At 40.6% G+C, this 26,869-nt stretch overlaps 1 protein-coding gene across 1 annotated transcript in view; it reads left to right on the plus strand.

Annotated features, from left to right (window-relative positions):
• The first annotated feature begins 14,377 nt into the window (after positions 1 to 14,377).
• The window catches only part of TMEM132B (transmembrane protein 132B), a 42,392-nt gene continuing 29,900 nt past the window's right edge, over positions 14,378 to 26,869 (plus strand). The window contains exon 1 of the mRNA XM_009701570.1: positions 14,378 to 14,515. The gene's annotated coding sequence lies outside the window, so the exon portion shown is untranslated. The remainder of the gene's footprint in view (positions 14,516 to 26,869) is intronic.

Raw genomic sequence — 26,869 nt, forward strand, 5'->3', positions numbered from 1 at the left:
TCCAACCATTATGATTCTATGATTCTAACCTACAAGCTGCGATTTCATGTGGTCTAAACCAAAACTCTTTGGGCTGCAGCCTGGAAGTGCAAACCAGCTAAGCCATTATGGTCTCCAATAGATAGCTGAGGGCTGTCAGCATGGAGATTGCATGGCAGCCTGAGTTGTGTCGCTCTGGTGCATTTGGACGTGTGATGCTCAGGGTCGGGTGCAGAGCAGCACAGTGCTTTCCTCATTGCCCATGCAAGAGCCCCTTGGAGTGGCTGGAAGTCATGCGTCAGCCCCCTTCATGTGGTGCTATAGAGGTGAGAATGAGAGAGATGCCATACAATTTACACAGGTCTGGTGGTTGTAATTGTCAAAAATAATCTTCAATGAGACTTTGCCCTGGAGAGAGGTGTGTTCTCAGGTGTGTTGTGCTCTGAAAATCATGCACACATGAAAAGGCTACTGCTCCCACCTCATCTGAATTAATTTTGCAACATTTTATGAATGAAATCATAGAACCTAGCAAATTTTCTGCATATTAACTGCCATTGAATTGCAGACCGTCACTGTCAGAAAAATCCTCTGGCAATCTATTTGACCAGAAATAGATAAAATCTAAACGTAATTTCCAACCTTTCTAAATATCACTGCACATGTAAAAATAGCAAAATCTTTACATATCATATCCCAGTCCACCTTTCATGTCAATGTTTTTTTAACCAAATGTAGGGTTTCTGGCTTTGTTTTCCCCGAGAGACCGTGCAGAATAAGTGGGAAGAGTTATCATAAAAGGTGGTGAAATACAGACTGCAGCAGCTACGCACACCTATGCTTAGTGAGTTCTAAAGTTTTTTCCTCTGCAATAATTTTCCCAGATTCTAGGTTTATTCCCCTCTGGACTGAATAGCAATGCATGCTGGAATGAGGCTTGTTAGACTGAAACTCTGTTTATGAGATTCTTGGCCAAGAAAAGAGATAAAAAAACCCCCTACACAAACCAGAAATGCTGCTGCAGAGAAGGAAGCTGCTGCAAGCCACAGCTGCCTGGAGACAGCACTGTCAGATGGCGGCCTCATGAAGTGCTTCTGCCTAACGTGTCCAAGGTTGACTTTGTCTCAGGCTGTTGCTGTTTCTCAGCTTCATCAGTGACACAGCCCAGCACTACCCGGTCAGGAAATTTGTATGTCATCATCTCTTCCACTCCTGTCACAACTTGTCATTAGGAAGAGTTAAGGTTGCAGTTTTGTTCTGGGTTGTTCTCCGTAATAGCTGTTGTCAGATTGCATTGGATAAGTGTACCAGAGTTCAATTACAGCACTACTGGGAGGAAAATCCAAAACTAAATCAACAACAACTTGCACAATTGCCTTCATTAGCGAAGAGGAAGAAAAACAGCATTAAAATGCCAGGTAGTGCTGCATTTAAGAGAGTGTAACCTTTGGGCAGTTTAGTTAAATGTCAATGTCATCTAACAAAAAATGAAAAACAAATAGAAAAGTATGTTTGATGTAGTTGTTGTGGTCCTGTGACTTTAGAAGTTGGGCATTGGTTGATCACTTTGTATGATGTTGGCTATGAAAAGAACAAGCATTTGTCCTTCAAATGTAACCTGCAGTAAAGCGGGAGAATGTGGAGTGAAACTTTCAATCATCTTTTTTCTGCTTTTTGTTACAAGGTGCCTTCTGGCAATAATTCTTGGGCTTTTGGAAAATGATGAAGTTGCATCGTAGCAAAGGAACAAAGATGTATTGAAACACAGTTTTTGTTTCAAGATCCAGTTTATCCATTTTCAGATCATTCCTGTTGCCTAGAAATTTGAAAATTCAGTAGTGTAAATGAACTACTTTACTCGCCATGTTCTCACTGATTTCTTCGTGTGGACTTTCTTGTTCCCAGACCCAGGTTCAGCTTTTGCAGGTGAATGCTCTCACCTAGGTTTTGCATTCGTACCTTCATGGTGTGGATTTAAATTTAAACATAAACATGCTTGAATTTGGACATGACCATTGATTTTATTCCTAAAGTGCTGTCCATCAAAAACGTGAGAAGAGCATGTTGAGGCTGTGCTGAGACAGTGTGGGAAGTGGTGCAGTGCTGGGAGGAGATGTTCCACCTCTGGGTCCTCAGCTCACCGCGGGTTCACAACACATGCAAAGCTGAACTTCCTTTGCTATGTTGCTGTTTGTATTCTTATGAAGTAGATGTAAAACGTTAGTTGTTTGGGGGTAAGAAAGTTTATAATTTGATTTATGTAAGACCCTTCCTTTTGGGGGGAACACTTTGAAAACAAAATGGGAAGTACTGGCCCACATTTGTGCCGTGCAAATGTCATCAGGGAGGGAGAATGTGGCTGAATACTTCAAGGTGTAAGAAAAGAAGGTAAAGAGCTAAAATTATAAGAAGTGGAAGGTGAGGAAAGCTTGCTCTTCTCTGTGTGGTAATTGTATAAGGGTGCTTTCAACTGAAAGCACTTTTGAGCTGGAATTCTGTTACATTTATGAAGGCCTTTAGGTGCAACACTTTTTCCTTCTTTGTCAATCTTTCGCTAAAATGATGTGTCAAAATGCCAGAGAACCTTATCTTTTCTTAAGCTGTGTCTTCTGTAAAAAGCATCTTCCCTTGTATTCGTCTGTCCATTTAGCAGGAGCAATGACTATGCAGCAGGAGGACTCCATCAGCTGCAGTACAAGAAAGAATATGGCATTAGACCTGGCCTTCTTCCCACCTTACAACAGTGAACAGTTTGAAATTGGTACTGTGAAAGAAGAAATAAATGTATTATCATTTTGAAATCTACCCATTTTTAGAGGAAAAGTAAAGAATGAATGGTTAACACAGCCAATTTTAAGGAAGATAAATTTCCTTAATGAAGGCAAATAGCAAATATTCATTCTGTTTGAACAGTCCAGTAGTGGTGATCTAATTTCTCTTTGCAACTGAGTCAGGCTGTGTAATTTTGTATCTCACATTAAGTAAAATGGCAGCAAATGGGAGATGTTTTCCTCCACTGAGATAGTTCTTATAGATGAGTCCTTCAACACGAATTGAGTAATTCTCTCTTTCCTCTCTTGCTGTACCTAGTTTATCTTTCTGGAAGACTAGTATTTTTTCCATTACTTATAATGTAACAGGTTCTGAAGAAATAGATTGTAAAGTTTGAATTTGAATAATGTCTTAATGACTTCTAAAGACTGATTATGAAGATAATACTTTGGAAGCAAAGATAGAAGTCTTTTTTAATTTTCCTTCTGTCCTTCAGTGTCTTTTGTTGAGATGGAAAACCAAGTCAGCCACTACTTCATATAGTTTACAAACAGTTTAAAACTAAGTTTTAAAACCACCTTGGAGTCCCTGCTTGGACTGGGTTTGGTGCTGAGGGGTAAGGACAAGGAACCATTGTTAAAATTATTTATCAAAGAAACATGCTGTGATTTTGATACATACTTGCTTTTGTACAACAGTAAGTGGAAGACCTTTGTCTGTTTACAGAACGCTTCTATCAAAAACCAATACTACTGTCACTTTCTGTTCCTGAGAAACATTAATGTCACCCCCCTTGTCTGCTATTGTCTTGCCCCATTTCAAACCACCTGTGAGACAACATTGGAAGCCCTCTCAAAGTGGAACATTTTGCAATAGTTTCATATTAAGAGATATTATGTGATTTTTCTCTTGAATGCATTCAGCTGTCTGTGGCATTAGAGTATATACTAATATGCCATTATCATTTTCCACTTAAGAAGGGTGACAAGTAATACAGTATTTCTTTCTTTCCTTGCATCTGTTACTGCTCGCTTTATTTGTAGCCGTCTATATTTCTTTACAGTCACTGATGCCTGTTTTGTTGCACAGCTGAATTTCAGTTAACCAACCAATAAATTAACTGTTTGAGATCATAGAATCATAGAACGGTTTGGGTTGGAAGAGACCTTAAAGACCATTTAGTTCCAGCCCCCCTGCCATGGGCAGGGACACCTCCCACCAGACCAGGTTGCTCAAAGCCCCATCCAACCTGGCCTTGAACACTTCCAGGGATGGGGCATCCACAGCTTCTCTTGGCAACCTCTGCCACTGCCTCACCACCCTCACTGGGAAGAATTTCTTCCTAATATCTCATCTAAATCTTCCCTCTTCCAGTTTAAAGCCATTGTCCCTTGTCCTATCACCACATTCTCTTGTAAAAAGTCCCTCCCCAGCTTTCTTGTAGGCCCCTTTTAGGTACTGGAAGGCTGCTATGAGGTCTCCCTGGAGCCTTCTCTTCTCCAGGCTGAACAACCCCAACTCTCTCAGCCTGTCCTCATAGGAGAGGTGCTCCAGCCCTCGGATCATCTTTGTGGCCTCCTCTGGACTCTCTCCAACAGGTCCATGTCCTTCTGGTGTTGGGGGCCCCAGAGCTGAAGGCAGTACTGCAGGGGGGTCTCACCAGAGCGGAGTAGAGGGGGAGAATCCCCTCCCTCGACCTGCTGATCATGCTGCTTTCGATGCAGCCCAGGATCCATTTGGCCTTCTGGGCTGCAAGTGCACATTGCTGGGTGATGTTGAGCTTCTCGTCAACCAGCACCCCCAAGTCCTTCTCCTCAGGGCTGCTCTCGATCCATTCTCCACTCAGCCTGTATTTGTGCTTGGGATTGCCCTGACCCATGTGCAGGACCTCGCACTTGGCCTTGTTGAACTTCATGAGGTTCGCACCTTTCCAGCCTGTCCAGGTCCCTCTGGATGCCACCCCTGCACTCCAGCGTGTCGACCGCACCACACAGCTTGGTGTCATTGGCAAACTTGCTAAGGGTGCGCTCCATCCCACTGTCCACATCACCAAAGATGTTAAACCACAGATGGTATTTAAACTGTACAGAACCAATAGCCTGAAAACAACAGTTTAAGTGTAACCTCTCAGAAAAAGCATGGACTTAAGACATTGGGAATATGGCTTCAGTTTCTTGATCTGTCACTGGCCTGATGGGATTTCTTCTGCCTGTTATTTTAGCTGTATAATGAAGATAACTCTCTTGTTGTCCTTGGCAGAGCTGAGAACTGGTTTTGAAGTATTGTAGAAAGACAAGATACTATAAGGAGTAATTTAAATAAATCATTCAATGTGTAATTTTAGAACAAATGAAAGAGAGACAAGGGAAAAGATGAAAAATTAAATAGCTTGATCCTGATTTCACAGGACTTTTACATTTATGCAACTTCATGGTCTTTATTATAATTACTCCCTCTTGCACTAGTCTAGCCGAGAACAGAATCCAGTCAGTCTTTTTTTTTTGCTCACAGGTTCTTAAAACATTCTTTAGTTGGAGGGACTATGGGACTATGTAGTTGGAGGGAGCTGATGGTCTCTGGAAAAATACCGATGTTCTGAAAGCAGTGGCTCAGCTTTTGAAACACAGATGATATTGTCCTAGTCTGCAGGAAATAAATACACTGTACAAGAGTTCACTGAGAAATTCAATCATGAAAACAAAAAAGGGATTTCATTCTGAACTTGAATAAAAAAGAGGTGGTTCTTTATAAAAGTTGAGCAAAAAAAGAAATAATCAGACATAGGGGCATGTCAGAACAAGGCAGCACTTCTGAACAGGTACAAGGTGAACAGACCAAAAAATTAAAATGAAGAACAGAATTCAAGTCAAGAAGAAGCCGAGGAAGGAAGAAAAAAAAATCTCCAGTAGTCCTTAGTTCAGTCAGGAGACTCTCAAAACCTCACCTCAAATAAATCAATGTTCATATTTGAAAAAATTCACATTTTTTAATTTTAGCTTTTTTCAAAAGAAAATATTCTCAAAGGTATATTTTTTAAGCTTTTTGATTTTTGTCAAAAAACTTTTTTTTTTTTTCTCCTTGTCAAAAAAGTTTCCAGGCAGTTCTAGACACAGGCAGGAGACATCTTCTGTAGTGTTTGTTTAAGTAGAAAGTAAATGTTGAAGACTTGAAAGGCAACACTGCATTCAAGTGATGCAGCAGTGCAGGGATGAGCAATGTACAGTTGATGGATGCTCCCAAAATCACTGGATAAAACACCAGAAAGCTCTTGAGTGTTCAAGGATAGTAAAGGCTGGTACCTGGACTGGCTACAGATAATGTTCTTGTGCTTTTTATTTTCACTGCATCAAATACAGCAGTAGGCAGCTTTATGAAGTGAAGTAGATAAAAGGCATGGTTGTATCATCTGTGAAGTCCATGTCACTGTAGGAAATATATAGTGGTGTCAAAATTGTTAGGAGTAGCATTAGCTCCTAGGAGTAAAGGGACTAACAGTAATGTATAGGTACTGATTGTTTATAATTTGGAAAGCACAAAGGGATAGAGTTTCTCTCCCCTAATTCTAGACATAAAGACTAACCTAGACATCTGAGCTCTTTAATAGGCAATGGAGAGAGGTAAAACTTCCAGAGTGTCGCTTGTGCTGTCCCACGACATGTGCCTAAGACAGGAACTACGAGAGAATGAGTCGGTCACCGCAGGCCCTTTGCAGGGAGAACAGCCTTTCTGAGGGAGAGGGAACAGCCTGCTTCCAAAGCGTTGGCTGTCTGAAAAGCCAGTCCTGCAGCAGTGTGTGTGTGTATGCTTTACATCTGAGAGTAGTTGAATGCAAGGCCATGAAATTACCGTAAATAATAAGTACATACAGCAGTCTGGTTCTGACAGATAAGACAGAACATCTTAAAGAAAAATAATACTACTTCTTTGGGTAAGGCATGGGTCTTTCCTGTCAGGTCCATATTCTTTGGAAAACGATATCCTCCTTTTGCAGGACAATGAATTTGAGGATCTAGTAGATCTCTATTTCATTTTAAACTCCATAACGCGCTTCTCCAATATAGTTAATAAGTATATGCATCTGGCTCTGTCCAGAAAATGCAGTTCTTTATTGAATTTACTTGGTACATTATGAACTCTGGACTTACACCAGTGTTTGAACTATGCTGAGGGAGAAGATATAAAATCCAGTTCTTCTGAACCCTCTGTCTAGTAAATGCTGGACAACTGTCTTCTATCTGGGAATTTGAGAGGACTTTGCACGATGTCACTGTTGCTTTCCCATGTATCTTTTTCTGCTCATAAATAGGTATTCTTAAGCTGTAGCCACTCGGTGAATGGCTTAACGAAGCAAGTCGGCGTGTCCAAAGCAGAAAGAGAACCCACGCTCCCTCCATGAGAGGATGCTCCTGCAGGATGTTGGGAAGTTGTGTAGACATGCTGTAATTAATTTGTGCATTCTTCTATAGCATTAAACAGCTGTTATTACAGAAGGACATGGATTTCTGCCCAGGTAGCACTCATGGCAGAAGATGAGCACACAGATTGCAGCAGTAAACTCATGTGGTACGCAAGCTTATGTTTCAATGTCTGTAGTTTTGCACTTGTGAAACTGAAGCCTTTTCAAGCCGGTGACTTGCCAGCTCTCCCATTGCACCAGTGGCATAGAATTTCCTCCAGAAAACCCTACTTCCAGCCTGCTGCAAAAGAAATAGAGATGACTAAGAAGGAATTAGAGTAGTGTCTGAAAGAAATTCTTCAAAATGGCCATCCACAATGTTGTTAAATATTATTAAGCCTGTGGGACAAAGATACAGAGCCAGAAAAGTGTATTTTTGGCTACTGTTGGTACTCAACTGAATCCAATAGTTATGTTCCATAAACTAAGCAAAGCATGTCCTCCCTAGATTTTTCTGTGGAAAAGGCAATACCTTTGAGAAGAGTTCATATTATTATTTCATGGCCATTTGAAAACAGTCATTAGTGTATCAGTTTGTACTGAGGCTCATGTCATTGCTCTTGAGTAGACAGCTCTACCTATTTTGTATCCTCTTGAATTCAGGGGGATATTGTTTGATTTCAGTTGGAGATGACCCAGAGTTTTATTAAGTCAGAATGTTATTGTGTTTTCTGGAATAAAAAGGGAAAAAACAATATCTTTAAATGAACTGTGAATTTCTAAATATGCTAAAAAATGGTTACCGATCACTTACTGTTGAGAAGAACTGGCACAAGTCTGTCAGATGAATGCTCAGGTACTATACAGATCTCTAACTGTAGTGTAAATTCCAGTGTGAATGACTGGCAGAGTTTACCATACTTTTATGCTGACTTTAGGTCCTGTATTTCTTGGTGTACTAAAAGGTCCTGAAACACAAGCCGGCAGCTCTTGGTGTCTGTTCTCTGTGCAGACAACTAAAACCAGATGTGTGATAGTTGCTCTCCAGCTGTAAGAATTTCCCATTCCTTCCACCTCAGGTATGTACTTTGGAGCAATGGTGTCATGATGTTTAACACAGTAGGTTTGGAGAATAAACTCTACCGGGACATAATGGGCTGAAGTGAAATAGCATGAGCCCAGTCTCAGGAAAGGTCTTTTGCTCATGCAGAAGGCACTAGTACTTAGCTGAGACAGTGGAGACTGCCTGACAGGTTGCAATTACTTCTGCCTAGTGCGCCAGGCTGTGTTCTGAACCTTTGCTTAATGGGGGCAGATCTGTTCTGAGTTATAAAATATAAAATAAAACTGCCTCAGGTCATAGATATGACAGTATCTGTGCTTCTAATCAGGTTTCACCTTCAGCAGCAGGTCTTGCTTATTCATCCTACATAAACCTCAAAATGAGCTGAATTTCCTTCATAAAAAAACATGGAAATGGAATAAATCTCAGCTTTAGTTTCCATGAACTCCAAGACAGAATTACCACTCCAGCTGATTGCATGTGCCAGGTACACTCTGCTAAGATAAAAGCTTTCTTCAATGTATCTGTGGCAAAAAGACAAGTTATGAAATAAGAGTCAACTTTGGAGTCTCTGTATCATGCTTTTTTGTGCTATAGCAAATTGTTTTTGCAGCACACACTAATACACATCTACAATGACATTCAAGTAGGCTAATAGTTGCTGCTTACATTGTTCTGTAAGAATCAGTGATTAAGAACCTCTCTGTATGGTTCAATCTACATTAATTAATTTATCCTGCAGAATATATGCACCTACCTGTTCTTCCTTTGGGATCTCAATAGGAAGTAAAGCTATTATGTTGGTAAGCAAAGGAGATAAAGGATGACCTTTAACTTTGACATGATAGCTGGCAGTATTTGTGATTTGCCATCTGTCATAACTGATCACTCCTAATAACGATATGCTGGATAAGAAGCTGAAATGAGGAAACAGCCGAGACAGAGGAAGGTTGGAGGGGAGCGGGAATGACCTTCTAGCAACACGCGTGCTTGTCAGGGCAGGGGGACTTGTGCATGGTTACACTTTGCGCCTCACTCTGACATCTGAAAACTTGGTAAACAGTTGATTCTACAAGTGGCTCCACTGAAACGATGTTTGCAGAATAAGGAATTGGCTGTTGTTCAGCCCTTTATTAGGGCTTGTAACTCCTTTCACATGCACTTTCTGCAGACTTGAGGCCAGTCCTGGGCAGGCAGGATTGCCAGTTCAGGCCAGAAATAACGACTGCTCAGCCATTTGCCAAAGCGGCTAGCTGCACTCCAGCTAGCATTACTGTGGGGTCTGGCTCCTTGGCATGAAGTGGACTGACTGTATTAATGTAGGAAGGAAAAAGGGTTAAAGAACACCAGGAGGTCTTTGCAAGATTGTTGATGTTTTCTAATGTTTCATAAACACATAATCCCAGTTGTTTGTTTATACTATAGGGTGGCAAAATAGTATATCTTACCTGATATAATGGTGGAAAATATAAATAGCTTTCTAGCAACCAGGCTTCATTAATATGTATTGGAAACCTAAAATGGTATTCAGCTATGAGGGGGGAAAAGTACAGAATTGCTTTGGATTATAATAATTTCAGCAAAGCATCTAATTTATATATTAAGCTTGCTTAATGGACTTATATTGCCTTGCTCTTTGATCTGAAGAAAAAGGTGGTGAATAATTTATCAAATAAAAAAACCTCCCCTAGCCCAGCCCACACGTCACAATCTGCCCTATAATTTACATTTTTTAAGAGATGCCATTCCCAGGCAGGAGAACTGGTTCCTAAAGATTCTTTCTAATATTACAAATGTATTTTCACGAGGTACACTCTGGGGAAAAAAAATAATAATGAAGGAATGCAATTCTGCAGACAAATGTTTCAGCTCTGTGCCTTCTTCAGTGAAGACAGTCATTTCAACTAAATGCCAAAAGGCATTTAGCTGTAGCATTTGTCAGTGGAATAGGGTTGGCTTCAGGTTTCCCTCCTGATTTACAATTGAGTGTTTATTGGGTTTACTGCGCTGTAGCATATTTTGTTAACCTCGGAAAACCACAACTAGCTTGTGCATTAATCACAAGGATGATATCTGTCATGGTAAAGTGGGCCAGCGTGGGGCTTTTGTGTCCCACCAGACTTTGTGGAAAGGATGCTGACTGCTCCCGGAGGGGCAGGAAAGATGTGCTGGTGGCTTTGGGCTGGGGTATACGTAACCTATGTCCAGCTCCTGGCTCCCGAGATGCTTTCTTGTGAGATGCAAAATCTATTTTTCCATGTCTTTATTTTTCAACCAGAAGAGAGGAGGAAAAACTGTCATGTCAGCTCACAGTAGCTGGGTGAGCTGCTGTGAAGTCACATGCCTAATGAGGATTTAGGTCAGTGTGGTGGTGTTTAAAGCCTAATTATTGCAGACTTTGTGCCTGGAGTTCCTCAGCTGGTTCGTGTCTACCCATTGCAGTCATTGCTCAGTAATCCCTGCTTCTGGTCACATTCATAGGTAACAGCAGTGTTGGTAGTCACAGCTCTATCATGACTCTTGACACATCTCCCATTCACATTCCCCCCGCCGCCCCTGCCATTTGTCCAAAGCAATGAGTTGTCAAACATTTACTATGGCAGTGCGCAGGGTTTATTCGTAGTTAAATAAAGCCATTATCCTGGCCTTGAGTTTCAGTAGTTTTCTGCTCTTTCTCTTGAGTATTTCTCTCAGTAGTGCCATCTAATCAGCTTTAGGTTTTAATTAAAACAGCTGTCATTTGCTTCCTAGTTCTGTTGCAACCTGATGTTGTATTAAATTTTAATTTAGCCTAGGCTGGATAAGAAGTAGATTCCTTCAGACAACAAAGAAATGCTATTAGCACGTTACAGTTGTAATTAAGAAGAGCTCTGCTGAGGTGCTAATGCATTCAGGTACAGAGAAGGAGCTGGAGATAAACACGCACATAATTATTATTTAGGGATAGAGCCTGCAATATGACTGTGTAGCTTCCACCCAGGCTGCTTGAATTGAGGTTTTGGTCAAGATCTGGCAGCTGAAACCCTCAGCAAAAGAAATAGGAAGGGATTCCCAGTTTTCCACCTGGGACCTTGCAGTGTCAGCAGTTAAACGTTTGTGCTGGTGGTCCCTAGGTATCGTTCCAGGTATTTCACTGATGCTGTGCCACATGGGAGGATCTGCCTATGTAAATCAACATTATTACTCCCCTCTACATTTCAGATGCTGTTAGTAATAGTTAGCACAGGAATCTTAAATTCAGTAACACTTTTTTCCTGCAGTAAACTGTACCATAGAAATATAAAACAAATTCAGATGAAATGCTATTACTTGTTGAAGATGCACAAATAAAAAAGGTCTGTTTATAAATCTAATGGGCAATTAGTTCAGTTCTGCCTTCATATTTCTTCCTCAGAGGAAATATATTTTTTCAGTCTATAAATAGCCGGCTCTTAAAAAGGTCTTTACACAGCCTATTATACTTGTGTAACACTTGATCCAGGCATCAGGCATCTGAAATATTGATTTATATGGTAGAATTGCTTACCAGTGAAGTGTAGTTTTTGTGAAGCAGCACCAGCTAATTAGCACAGTGGGTACCTGTGCTGGGGAAGAGGGGAGGTTCAGGACAGTGCTTGTGTCAAGAGTAGGATGAGCATATTTCAGAGCACCCACAAATAGCAGAGTCACGAGGTGTCTCTTCTAAGACCTTTTCTCTCATGCTCATCTTCACGGGGAGTTTATGAAAGGAATGCAAATGTCTTTATAAACTTTGCATTATCCTTCAGAGCATCAAAGTCTGACTTCAGCTTGGTAACTAAGCAGCACTTAGAGTTAAAAGGCGACTAGAGGTTTTGTTTATCCTTTGTCACACATGAGGGTCAACACAAGGGTGATACAGGGAACAGCACAAAAACCAAAGGAGAAATTAGTTCAGGCTTGTTGAGAACCTGGTTCCAAGTCCACTGAAGTCAAAAGAAGCCTTTCATCTATGACCCAGTAGCGCTTTGGATCAGACCGTAATTGCATACAAGTGCCACCTGCCCCTGACACGTAGGAGTTACGTAGCTGTGCTAAGAGAGTGGACTTGGAAGTAGAATTGGTCGCGTGTTCGTTGTGACCTTGGCAAAAATACTGTTTCCCCTGATGCACTGAAGAAGATGGTCTGGTTTTGAAGAATGGCTTAGAAATAGCATACTGGCAAACTGCTTCTTGGGAGCGTTTTGACACAGGACCACCATGTCTTCATTGTATATCTGCAATATGTTTGTATTGGATTGATGGCTTAGGATTTATGGGATGTTTGCTGTTGGTTTGATGAAATCTAACTACCTCTTCTCTGACATACTTGTGGATGAAGCACCTTCAATTTCTCTTTGTCTGTCTTATACAACCTCTTTCCACCTGAGGTGCCTCTAATTGTTTTCTTTCACCTGGCAGTGCATTTTCTTCTTAGTTTTGTTGAAACCTCAGCCTTGTAAAAGTTTTCCAGTTGTTCTTTCACACTTCCACTTTTGTCATGTCCTTCTCTCTTTCCCAGTGTCCCTCCCTCATGGATGGCAGCTGGTTATAAATGAGCCTATTCAGCATAAAGAAAAACTAGACAGTCATTTACTGCGTAAAACATCTGGTTTGTGCCTCGTAGAGAACAGAACAAAGACAGCGTATTTATTTCATGAGGTATTATTCAGAAAAGCATCTCTATTCAGGACAACACTTAAATGCTTAAATCACATTGAAGTCTAAGTGTCAAGTTGAGCATGTACTTTTAGTGCTGTTCTGAAGAGAAATGGACTTGAGTACATGCTTAAATGCTTTTCTGGAACATGACTGCCCATAAAGCTCTAGTAGACTATATTAGTTAGCTGGCACTAGTGTTATTAGTACTTCAACTCATTTAATTCAGGGTGCTTTTTGTAGAAGTTTCCGAATATTGATTAATAATACATCTTAGTTGCAAGTATTTATTCGTCTTCTCCAGCTGTCCTTAGCTTGTGGTCAATGCCCATTATTTTCTGTCAATCTAGCTAGCAGACAGAAGCAAATGATAGTGAATATATCTCCCTATGCAAGCTGCTATCAAATTTTCCACTAAAATCCATTTTTTCTTCTACCAATTCTAATAATGGAATTTAAAGTTAGATTAGTTTGAAGCAACTTTTTCTTTCCAACTGGCAAGCAATTAGTTTTATGGAGGTTGAAAAATGAAAAGCGGATTGATTCAAAGCGGTATTTCTTATTGCAGGCTTTTCAAGAAGGCCGAACTGAATCTATGAAAGCACAGATCGTTCCTTGCCCCACATGCGTGTCGAGTTTTGGGCCTGCAATCAGCACTGCTTAAGCAGAGACAAGCTGCTCTGTAGGCCTTTGGAGGCTGTTCCCCTCCAGTCTGCATACCTGCTTATGCAAGGCAGGGACCTCTGTAGCAACTCATTTGGAGTAATTAATCAAACTGCAGCCATAGTGAGACACAGAGGAAGGCTGTGTTAATGGAGTCATTAGAGTGCCAGCACTGTGAAGTCATCAGGATTAGAGATAAATGTGGTAAAACATCTCTAGGAGGGATTTTGATGGGGAAAGATTAAAAAAATTGCATATGGATGGCTTTGCTTAGTTTGTAATACCCTACCTCATGCATAGTTTTTCTCATCATATATTTATGTTCCAAAAAGGGAAAATGGTCAACTCGCAACACCGTCAGCTGGAACAGTAAGGAAGAAATGCTGTTACTGTAATGCTTGATAATCACCTCCCAAATCACTGGCATGATTTGGGGCAAATGGGTGGGAAGAGTTGCTGACACCCTTTGGAGATCGTACCGGAATAGCACTGTGGTTTTGCCAAGCTGCAGATGTGCCATCACGCATAAATGAGTTACAGATTTCGTTGCCACAGCAGCCAAACCTGTAAAAAAAAAGAGTAAAAGAACTCAAAAAGAGTAAATCCCTCTGTTTATCAAAACCAGAACCTGATGGTCCAGATGCAACTTTTGGCTTAGAAAGTTGTTAAACCATTGACTGCATGGAGCTTGAAGGGTACGAGCAAAGAAGGGTCACTCCTCTGCTCCTGCCCATCAGAGGCTGGGTTTTGGTGGATTCGTCTGACCTCTGCGGCATTCTCATGGTTTTATACTTCTCTAACACCCATCCTTCATTTGTGTGTGTGTGTGTGTGTGCATACAGGACACAGAAGTCCTTAACACGGCCATTCTGACGGGCAAAACGGTGTCTGTTCCAGTCAAGGTTGTTGCCGTGCAGGAAGATGGGTCTGTGGTCGATGTTTCGGACTCCACCGAGTGCAAATCAGCTGATGAAGACGTCATAAAGGTAAGGCACCCATATGAGGTGGAGAATGGAGTTTTCACCCTTTTCTTCCACCACCACCATATTGGGACCTAGCCCACATTCAGGATTTTACATCAACCAGTTGTTTGACAGTCATGGCTGTTTCTGTGGTGGTGGGTTGTTTCCACTGTGCAATGAGGAGAGTGGTCTCCAGAGGTTCTGCAGGGTTAGCACATTTCCATAGACTGATGCAGAGCCATTTGTGCTGGCGTGTTCCATATGGGAGAGAGGGCCAAGGATGCTGAAAGAGCAGCCTTGTCTTTCTTCACGGGCCAGCCACTGCTGATGAGGAAGAACATGTTGTCTGATACATCCCACTTGGGAAAAGTCAACTCCCCACGCAGGGATCTTTTTGTTCTTGTGTGGCTTTTTCGCATCCATTATTTAACAGTAATAATGCAGTATATTGTAACAGTGTACAGCAAGGTTTCCTACATGCTTCTGACTGCATCACCTGCTTTCCAGTCACAATTACAAGTAAAGATACTGAGCTGTACCAAAATCTGGAGGAGAATGACAGAGAATAGAAAATAACAATCATATTGCAAAAATTCTTAAAACGAGAGCTGAGAGCTTTTAAACAATGTTCTGTTAGGTTTTTGTGTTGTGAGTTTTTTTAAAAATATGTTCATCTGGTTCTCCCTCCCTGACATTGAGATGAAAATAGCATTAATATGACTTTATCAAGACATTGACTACATGACTTCTGACACCATTGCATGACTTTCAGCTTTTAGCTCATTATAATTTTTAGGCATAAAAGAGGTACTTTTGAATATCTTTAATAGGTTTATTTATTTTATTATGTGGTTTGAGGGTGGTTTTTTCTTGTTTTAAATGAACTTAAGAATTGACTATGATAAATTCTGTATAGGGGTGGGGTTTTTTTGTATTACTTAGGAGTTTCTTAGGGTAGTCCTAGAAAGATAGTTTCTTTGTTCAATTCCAGGAAAGTGCAGTATATTATATATAAATGCTATAAAAATAGGGTATTATAGTCATCCTTTTAACATAGTAATCCTGTAACCTATAGATCTTATGATAAGCTCTCTCTGTAGCTTTCAAGAAACAAGTTTCTCCCCATATCCTAGCTATCAATTGTGTCATGTGTGAATGTATTCCAGATCTGAGCGCTTCTTTAAGTTCTCGTCAGACTGCATTTGAAACCCACATCCTATACCTGTGTATTTTTAACCTATTATTATAACCTCTTTGTAGATAAGACTGCAAAGGTCATAATAGAGAGCTTGTACTTTGTTGGATAAATTTTCTTTAGATGGCTCAAGAATTGCACACAGCAAAGCTATTTATTTTGAAGATTACAAAAAAGTCACCTTTTGACAACTCTGAATAAGCTTATTACCAATTTTTGGAATAAATTACATCCTCTAAAACAAACAAAATTTCATTACATTTTAGGTCCAACAACAAAGAAATTCCTTTGCAGCTAAAGATCTTACAGAGCAACTGTACCTTTTGTAGATATTTTCTCTTTCTGAGACCTATAGGTAGGTGACCATTTGACCCTAGGTAGCTATAGGAAAGGCAGGATGGGTTTGGGCAAAAGCCTTAGTCAGGCAACCTCTGCTTGCTTCCAACTTTTTGTATTAAGATTTATCTCCATTTAACATGAAGACACAGCATTGATAAATAAAATTCAAATTGTTCGTCAGAGGCATGTGTGCCGTTGTATCCTCAGAGAAGTTGATAGCTTGGGACTTAGTTATACAATAACAATGTCTAGCACTTTTCAGACCTCAAAGCATTTTGCAAAGGACATCAGTGTAATATTCCCTTTTCATGAAAGTGACTGTCCCAATGTTTAGCCTCAGCCAGTGACGGAATAGGTCTCTTGAGTCTCTAGCCTGTGCTCTAGCTTCTGTATTTTCCCTTATTTATCGGATGGGGAAAGAAAAAAAATCACATTTTCTTCTTCTAGCAATCGAATTTCCTTGAAAGTCCTTACCAGAAGGAACATGAATAAATATCTTTGTTTACAACTAACTTAATTGTCAAAGGAACAGACCCTCTTGATAAATTTTGCTATTCTTTTTTTTACTGTGTACCATACATCTAATCAGTGGCTATTATTTATCAGTTGATAAATATAAACAACTAATTGTTCATATTACAAACTCAAGCACCCAGTTATATATCATCAACATATTGCTGAGACTGTCTTTTCTTTGCACTTTGGAAAACCAGATCCAGACCTAAAAGATGGTGTATGTGGATGGTTTTTTCTGATAATTGAGTTTCTAGTATTTCTAGGACTTGCTGTAGGTAGAGAATACAGGGCTCAACCAGATAGGAAAAGGTCAGGAAAAAGACTCCCATTCCTCTTCCACTAGTAAAATTAATATCTGCAGATGTTAAGGAGATGTTGCATTTCAAAACACTGTCTGTTTAAAGTCCATTTAGTTCAATGAGCAGTTGTCCAGATGGATATCTTGTCAAAGCTGGGTATGCAGTTGTTCTGGTTCCTAGATTTAAAAGGTCCACTGGAGCTGGCAACTAAATAAGGCTTGACATGACCTCTGTGAGCAAAGACAAGATTTCCAGTTGCAGTTGTGGATTTATAGACTTCAAGAAAGCAAAGCTCTTGCCCTTTGACCATCTTCCTTTTTTGCTTTTTCAAAACGGCTTGTATATATAGGTGGAATTAGATCTACTTCACAGCGCCTTCAAGCTGATGAGTGTCCTCCCATTCCTTTCAGTGATCTAGATAGAGCAGACCAAAACACAGGCCAAAATTCTGCCCAGGTTTTACAAGATTTGCACTGTCATTCCCCTTTTTTTTGGTAGTGACTAAGTTGGTATAAATCAGGTCTTCATTTGACTGCACTATGAAATTATTTGGGTATCAAATCACTGTCAGAAGAGAAAACTCTTTCCCAGACCTGGTACCTTACTCTCTAATATATTGACTTAATGAACAAAAACAAGAGGTCTGAATGTGGTCTTCACTGAGTTCATCTTGCCTCATCTTGGTGCTATAAGATGGGAATAATGTTATTTCTATGAAAATCACAGCATACTTATTATGGATTTCAGTCACAAATTACTGAGAGGTGCTCTCAGACTGAATGCTGTTCAGGCGTAATTTTTTAACTGGAAATGTAAGTATTGGTTGCAAGGTTGAATCCATAACAATTAATTAGCTGAGTTAAAATTTAGTACAGGGTTTATGTGCCTATATTTTTTCAGAAAAATGCATATTCCCTTTACAAGCCCCTTTGGTAAAGTCAATATTCACTTTGCTTCCAAATTTGTGTTGCCTTTTCTATATAGGTCGTACTGCTAAACCCTCTAATAAGAGTTGTCAGGCATTTTGGATGTAATTGCCTAATCTTAAGCTTCTTTTCACCATTAATTCTGCCTTTATTGTTTCTTTGTAATTGGAGAGATATTCATATTCTTTTGGGCAGAACAGAGAGTGTTGCATTCTTAACCTTTTATTTCTGTTTAATAGCTAATGATTTAATAGACAATTAATGAGACAGTTCTTTGATCACTGCTATAACACCATTATTTTCAATTAAGACACAATGAATTGAAGCTAGTTTAAATAAAAACAGACTATTATGTATTTATACAAAATGTGCTTCTCTGGGCAGCTACCTAGATATCACATTGATATAAATACTACTCAGAGATGGTCAAATAGATAGTTGATGTGCAAGTGATTTATTTGTAGGCAAGAGATGTGAATCTTTCCTATTCTAAGCCATATATTCCCTCAGTCTCACAGTTTAATAGCTTCCCAGGAAGAGAATATTTCAGTCCACATTTTTCAAAGCCTACCTAATTAGCGGTAAATATAATGAAACACACCTAGGACTTTTTGACTTTGCATTTTCTGACTTTAGCGTGACTTGATCCTCAAAGGAGTCTCAGAGCTTGCTCAGATCAACTACAATCCCTGATCCCTACAGTTGCTGATCCCTACAGTTGGACATAGGTCATAATGCTGACCAACAATTTTAACTTGAACTGACTACCCTCTAAAATATTTTAATGGAAACATTACTGTAAGTCAGTAAAACTCTTATACTTATTCCACTATTGAAAAGGAACATTTAATGCTGTTGGTTTGAGGGAAAAGATTGGCTTTATGATTAAGGCATTGAAATGCTTCTCAGCATTAATTTCCATATCTCTTGCTGATTTCCTGTGCAACTGTGGGTAAATCACTCATTCCCCTTGGAATCTCACTTCCTTATCTGCAAACAAGGCGGAGAAATACATCCTCTTCCGAGCCTCAGCCTGCCTTATGTAGTTTCTGAAGTTACTGTTGATGCTGAATGGACAAAATCCTTATCTCCACTAGAGTCTCATTAACTTCAGTGGTCTTCTGCCACAGAATCACTTGAAGGACTTCTCTCCTAGTGTCCTGCCTTTCCTGCAAACCACAGCTAAATAGGGTTGTGAAGCTGAAAAGAAAGAAGTGGTGGAAACTTGATAGAATTTATGCATAAATGATTCAGCTGCTTTGATGGTGGGCAATACACTGAGAGATAAAGGAGCTGTAGGCATAGTGGGATGAACCTTTCTATATGTATGCTGAACCACAGGGCCTCAGTCTTCACAGGTGGGGAAAAAAGCCTTGAAGAAAAAGATTAAAGCAGTTGTACCATGGCAAGGATCTCCTTTGCTCATCCGTCCTGCCAGGAAGTACAAGCACTGCTGAAGTTTTGCTGGCCTGTTACAGTAGGTTTCACTTGCTCCCTGCTGGCCTTCAAGCCATAGTTAGAGGGAAATAAAGAGTTAGACCAACGAGTTAGACCAACATCAGGGATGGAGGGAACACCTTGAGATGGTTTATTACAGAGGGAAGTCTAACCTGAGAGGCTTTGGCACAATCAATCTTCACAGCTGCTTAGAAGCTCCAAGCAAGGTCCACCACTCCTTTTTCCTCCCTGTAAATGTGCCTTTAAAAGCCTCAGCCATAGTAATTTCAGACGAAGAAAAATTCTGAAAACAATGTAGTTACGTGGTAGTCACAAACATCACCCACAAAGCAGCATCAAGTGAGGAAATTATAATGAGGACAGCTTCTTGGTCCAAATGTTTATCTCAGTAGTGTACAAATGAAAGGGAGACAGCTGCCCGATTAATTCATTCTTAGATTAGTCATATTTTCATGTCCTTTGCAAGTTACACAGAAATTGACTGATGGCTCAAATTCATCTCTGCAGTAATTCAAATGGCTTCCATGGAGTTACACATGGACTAATTTAGCCTAATTCTTTTGTAACACAAAGGGCCCTCGATTGAACAGAAGGGAGTCAGAGGGCCTCATCCTGCCCATTTCTGCCCACATGTAAAGTGCAATAGAAACACGCTGCATGTGCCCGGGCAGAGGCATGCATTAAGAACAATGGTGCTTCGATAATTTACCATGAACTCTCTCTGTGTGAGGATGCACTTTTCTTGTTAGCTTGCTAGAGGAAAGCACTTCAATGAATTATTTTTCACTTTTTCATAATTTCCTGTCTAATTATAATGAAAGTAAAATTCAAACTGTTCCTACCCCCTACTTTTCTAACACAAACCTTATCTTGAACTCTCCATAATTAATGTTAAAACAATAGAAGACCTAATTTTCCTAGCAGCAGCCAGCTAGGCTTTATCTAATGTGCAGTAAAAATAGTTTTAAGAAAAGCAGGAAAGTAATAGCTGAAATAGATTGATTGTGAGGAAGGTTCTTCCCTCTTCCAGACAAAAAGCAGATGAGCTACTGAGGACCTTCTTCAACAACCGTGGGCACAGTGATCTCTAACCCCAGCACAGTAACTGCTGTAAGGAACCATGGGGGGAAAAAAAAACCTAGGGAAAGGGAAGGATACTGCGGTTCTCCAATTTAAATGGTACTGAATTTTGAGGAATTATTCCTTGCTGCAGACTCACAGCACATTCTCAGGACAATTTACAGAAAGAAGCGCCTGCCTGGAGTTGTTAAATACAACTATTTATGCAGGAGCTCTGAAAACAAAGCCAGAGCTTGTAAGTTCTGCAGCTGCTTCGCCATTAAAGTATGTGATCAAGAATGTAATGTACTTGTACATAAAGTGGAGCTAATCTTATTTCTCCATCTACCGTATTTTTGAGTACCTATCACTTATATTACCCAAGAGCTTTATTTTGTGGTCACTTGCAAAGAAATTAGCTCACTCCAGGAGTCCAAACTCTTTCTGGAAGCAGTGAAAATACCCTGTACTTGTTTATATGATGGATTTACTTTGGTGCCAGTTGGTTTATTACACAATTCATTTTGAGCTAGACCTTATTTTTTAAGTGATTTTTTTCTTCAGTGCTGCTGAATGGTTCAAGATTGACAGCCCTGGAGGCTTAACCACTCCGTCTTGCCCCAGAACAGGGGACAGGTTGGGGCTGCGGCAGGCAGCTGTTCAACTAGAAAGCTTTTGAAGTGCGAACGTTTAATGTGGTGAGTCCGTCTCCCCGTCCATGCTGTCCTTTTAATCTCACCTGATTAGTGCCAGTGAGCCGGTATCATCAGCTCCATGAAATCAGCTGTTAACAACCTCAAGTCACTGTGAGCTTCATCTCCATCCGTCTTCAGGAGCTGGGAGGTAACAGACTGCCGTCCATTACAAAGCCCCTGAAATAATGACTCCCCTGATGCCTGGCAGAGACAAGAGGTTTATGGCAGTGAAGCATTCCTCAGCTGATTACTTCGGGAGTGCGGATCCTGCTGGGACTGAGGAAGTTCTGGTTTACCTCTCTGCTTTACTCCAGACCTCCTCTGTGCAGCTGCTGGTCTCCGTCTCAGTAGCACCATGGTGTTGGTAAGGATATTCCTGGCCCAGTAAGATTTATTGGCTAGAAACCTGTTGAAGACTGTGCATCTTGCCTTTTGTGTCTGTAGACAGGCATGCCTAAGTTAGAGCAATAATTAAATATAATTGAGCTGCTTGCAATTCCTCAAACTTATAAATTTGAGCTTCTTATGATTTCTAGTTATTTTGGCCAAAAAACCCACCCTCTTTGCCCCCATACAAAGTTTATCTTTATGAGTTATAAGAGATAGGCAGGAGAGTACGGCAGATCTCTCTACAATATGTCGACTGTTGAATTAAGGATTTTGCTTTTTGTTGAAATATCAGAGGTTCTGACATTCAGGTCACCAGATTCTGCTAATTAGTTTTCTAGCTAGACAAAGTATGATCAGAAAAAAGTAACATAACCACTTACTGCATTTTAAAGATTTATATTAAAAACTGCTCTTGTTACACAGCAACAGGTTGAAATCTATATTGTTTTATGATTGTGCCAAGCTAAAACTTTGGGTCTAGAATCGTATTTGCACACAAAACAGCTTCATGTATAGCAATAACGATGCCAATGAGGCAATCTCATAAAATCACATATTGAAGAATTAATATTCTGTACACAGTTTATAGCAAAATATATGTGTGTATCTTCCTGAAGCTATTTTTAAACACACACAGTCTTCAAAGCCAGCTTGAGAAAACTGTTTTGTCTAGGAGAGGATACGTTAAGAACAGACCATGCCGACATGTGCAATTACACAGATTTCGGCAGAGATGCTTATGGTGTCTTCCAAGGGACCAGCTGCTGCTTCAGAGGAAGAAAACAAGTCTATGGCTTAGCATTTGGCTGCTCTGACAGCAGAAATGCAAAGGGCATGGATCCCAGTCCGGGAAACAATCATTAGCCTGAGCCACAATATTGCTTAGGATAAACTCTGAATATTTTATACTAAGAGATGTACAGAGTAAACAACTGAGTCCAGGCTCAACAAAAGCAAATGCAGCAGTAAGTAGCTCGTCGGGAGAAAATTACAAACTTCTGGAGGCTTTTTCTCCAGCTTCTGTAGGAAATTAACTCTGCTTTATAAACTTTAATGTAGTTGGCCGTTTAAACATCTTAATTGCGGATGCGTGAACCTCATGGATTCTGAAGCTTTTATACCTCTTGAACTATCATTCTGGCTAGGCAAATTAATTCAGATTGCCATTGTCATCAAAACCCCTGGGGCCAAAACGTGCTCTCAGCTAAAGTTGCGACTGTGTGAAAGGCGTTGGAGTGACAGAGGTGTTCCAGAGGGCAGAATTTGCTCCATGTGAAAGTTAAAACAGCCATTAGCTGTCAGCTACGGGGTGAGAAAAAAGTATCTTCTGCCCTCTTCACTGACGTGATAGTTGAGAGAAGTGGGACTGGGCAGCAAATGATGCTTTCTGGATGGTATAGCATCCCATTTTAAGTAAGCCATGGTGTTTTGGGCACAAAAAATGTATGTTAAACTGTACATACAATGCTGAATCTTTCACCCCCCAAACAGGCTTTACTTCCAGAGAACTTTGTGCTGAGGCAACTCGGCAGCGATTGGCACACTCAGCAACCAAGCCTTTGCATTCCACTGGCTCTGTGGGTCACAGCTGGATTTTGAATGCAGCTTGAGTATATGTTTTTGTGGTTTAACTTACCCACACCTGTGTTTTAGTAATGTGTTCTGAGATGCATTCCCTTGAGATACATAACTGGAGTGAGGGTAGAGACGATGAGGCTGACACACCACCATCATTTTGAAGTGCAGTTAATTTATTTGACATAAAAAGCACCTACCATTGACAGTAACCAGCTCCCTTTCTCTGTGGTAGAAGGCATTTTTTTTCTTGCTATGTTTTTAATTATTAATATTTTTGCATTCTCATCATATGGAATTGGACATCAGAGTGAAAACTGTTTTGATTTCCTTCATAGGAACAGCAACAAGAGGAGAAGTAACATGTAGCTAGGCGCCTCTGTACCTTAGTACATCAGAATTGGGGTGTATCTGGGATTTTGAGGGGAATGGGGAAAATCCAGCCTTAAAAAATAGTAGCTAAATACTAGATTAATGGATCGGACAACTCATTAAATAAGGATGAAAGAACAAAGTGAAGTTATAAATGGTATTTCTTTTGATATTTGCATGAAGTACAGAGAATGGAAGATACACGGCGGGCTGTGGCTTTTCTCTTCTTCCAGTTGCATTACACATTCTAGTGAGAGTGTATGTCTACTTCAGTGGGAACAGTGGCTTCAGGGTTAAATAAATGGCAGGATTTAGCATTTTGTTTTGTGTTGTGGATTCTTAAGGTCTGATTTATACTAATGTCACTATACCAAAGCATTCACTCCCACATCAAAGACTTCCTTTAATTGCTAGAGAGGTAAAGAGTTGCTTTTGTGAGTCGAGTCAGCCTACTGGAGCATAGTCAAGGTGTATCTTTAAAAAAAATCAGAAGTGTCAAGCATTTATTAAAACTTTAAAGTTTGTATTTGTTCAATGGGAAATAGAAACTACATCCATCACCTCTACATTTTACAGCTCCTCTGTGGGGCAGATTTAGAATTCTGTGACGCTCGGCTGGGGAATTAAGCAGCTTTCCACTGAATTCAGCATGAAAATGAATCACCGTTTTGTTAATATTAGGTTGTTTAACTTTACTCCTTTGATGAATTTCTCCTGAGGAAAAGCACTGGAGGTACTCCGCGATTCTAGAACAAATAAGCATATTGCTTGTGGGTTTCTGTTAAAGTGGTCAAACAGCTGCCAGCGTTGGCATTGACAACACCATCTCCTAGAGTCCGTGCCCTGGAAGACAAACAGGAACTTCAGTCACCTTAGTACTTCCGTTCCAGACAGCTGGTCAACATCGTTATTTTACATTTGGTACAGGTCTCTTCGCAACTGTATGGCAAAAACTTGATTTTGTTTAAAAAGTATGGCAGTATAGATTCAAAAGCAAACATACGGTACAAAACCAGATTCCCTCAGCAAACTGTGAGGTGATAAAATACTGGTGTGTACAAGGCCATACATACAGATAAATATATGTATAGAAATTAATAGATGCATGGGAAGGGCGTATAAACGCCTTTCTCATAAATATATATTTATACAGACAGACATGGTAGCCGTGATCAATAGACATATAAAACCAAGTCTTTGGCTGGAAGAGTTTACAGAAAAGTCTAATCCTGCTCTGATACTCTTCTGCATCCTCCACGCCCACCTCTTTCTTTGCCATGTTTTTAAAATACAGCCTCCAATAGACATTTTGACAGTGCTTTAATCTACCGTGGCCTCTGGAGCTACGGACAGGATGGGCTCACACCAGGCTGGCCTGGTCCCCGCTGTCTCAGCAGCAGTCTGAAATGGGGGTGCAACCGCTGGACACCTGCTCTGCTTTTCAAAACATGCTGAGAGAAAAGGGCTCAGCAGTGACCTTTGCAGGACATGGCCTTCTAACACTGTAAAAATACATTTTAGCAGCATGTAGTCAGCAGCTAATGAACTCTGCAGCTCCTTCAAAGGGAATTCCAGGGTGCTTCTGCTAGAGAGCACCTGTGGTGCCCTCTGGGCTGAGCAGCACAGTCCTGTCCTGGGCTGGAGAGTAAAACCTCCCTTAAACATGAGCCGTGAATCTGTCATAAGCCAGAGAAAAGGATGTAATGTAATAAACAGGGGAATAATGAGCAGAGATACATGAACTCTTGCAAATGTCAAGAAAAGGCTGTAAAATGCACGTACACTTGATTGAAGAAGATTTGGGTGTTTATTTGAGTTGCATGCATTTATTCTTTATGGAGTGCTGACAAGGTACTCAACCCTGTATAAAAGTGGTGTGGACAGAGTGCCTACCCTACAGATCTCACAGCTGAACAAGAGTTACACAGGGCTTGCTACAATACAGACATTCTGGGAGGGAATCCTTTATTGAGTTACTTGTACAAATATCCAGTGCAGCTTAGCAGTGAGGGGGGGAATGACATTACCCAGGGAACGGAGAAAGGAGATTGCCCAGCAGGACTGCCAGCAAGGGGGAGTTCTTTGTTTGAGATGCGTTGCCAGAAATTGTAAGTTCCTAGCAGGAAATGCTGTCTCCTATTTATATGCTTTATTTATTTGCTCTTTTCAAATTGCTGCTTCTGAGATTACTGTTTGGATTTCATTTGCAACCTCTCTCCAATGGCTCTCAGGTTCTCTTCTGAAAACGTACGAGAAAAATCCTTAAGACACACAGTTCTTCCTTAGATCTCTTACACTCAACATTATCCACTGCAGAGCAAAATTAATGTATGCCCTTCCTTATTGTTTTCCTTCTTAATTCATTTCTTTCTATAGAGGCTCAGCAGGCGCCAATTTTCCAAGCGAGTTTTTAATCGCCTGAGCCCAGCGTGATTACTGTCTTCCAGTCTAGTTGCCATTTGATGCAATCAGTATTTCAGAATACAATGATTAGTTTTTTTTCCCCCAAAACTGAATGCTATACGGCCAGCTGATAACACTTGACTGCAAAAAACATAAAATACCGATAGCGCTGTGTGAAAGAATATGACGTTTGATTGTGAGGTCTTCCCCAGCCAAATGCATGAAGGTGATGTGAAACAGTTTTGTACCATGGGGCAGAAAGAAATTTATTATTTCAATACTAAGAGCACAGGCTAGGGAGGCAGTGAGGGAAGGAAGGAGAAGAGGGGAACGCAGCGTGCTGAAGTGTTTCTTGCTGCTGGAATGTTTGCTTTGAAAGGGCCTTTCAAGAATACATGTTGCCAGGGGAGATTTTCTCTCCACATCTTTTATTGCCACCCCACAAATAAAAGATTTCAATACACCAATACTGGAAAACTGCAGACTTAAATAGTCCCTGCCACGCAGAAGCTGTAGACTTTGAGATTTCCCCAACCTGTAGTGAGTTTAGCATGAGAGATTATCAGTGTAAAATGAGAAAATCCTTCCTCGGAGTAAATCCTTCATTGCTGTGTTTTTAAGCACGTTTCATGCACTATACATGCCAAGCAAACATTTGCAAAATTACTGAGCAGAGATCAGGACCTGAGTACCACAAGCAAGGACAAAGTAACACTGAAGCAAATAAAGGGTAGGAGGGAAACAGCGGCTGCAAATATGGGGCTGCATTTTTCTTAGAGCAGATTGCCAGAGTTGTGTCTCTCCTCCTTACAGCCTGTCCTGCAACACCTCCTCTGTCAGCCACCTCCTGCGGAGGGCCGGGGGGGGTTTTGTCTCTTTATGCAACATAACACTGGGAGGGAACCACACAGGAGCAGCTGGATAATTGCACTTAACCACGGTGAGATGGGGAAGCTCCAGCCAGCACCGTTACAGAGGAGAGCTGAGATACTGAGAGGCTTCTCTTAATAAAGCAAATGCCCGCAATGTATGGATGTTTGCCAGTATTCTTTGTGGATACCATGCAACTATAACTGTTTAAATTACAGCTTGTTTGTTTTTTACAATGTTGCTGGTGAGTATGGCTGTCTGAAGTCTAGTAGACAGCCATT

The sequence above is a fragment of the Cariama cristata genome, unplaced genomic scaffold, assembly GCF_000690535.1.
Source record: "Cariama cristata isolate BGI_N322 unplaced genomic scaffold, ASM69053v1 scaffold6636, whole genome shotgun sequence".
NCBI lineage: Eukaryota > Metazoa > Chordata > Aves > Cariamiformes > Cariamidae > Cariama > Cariama cristata.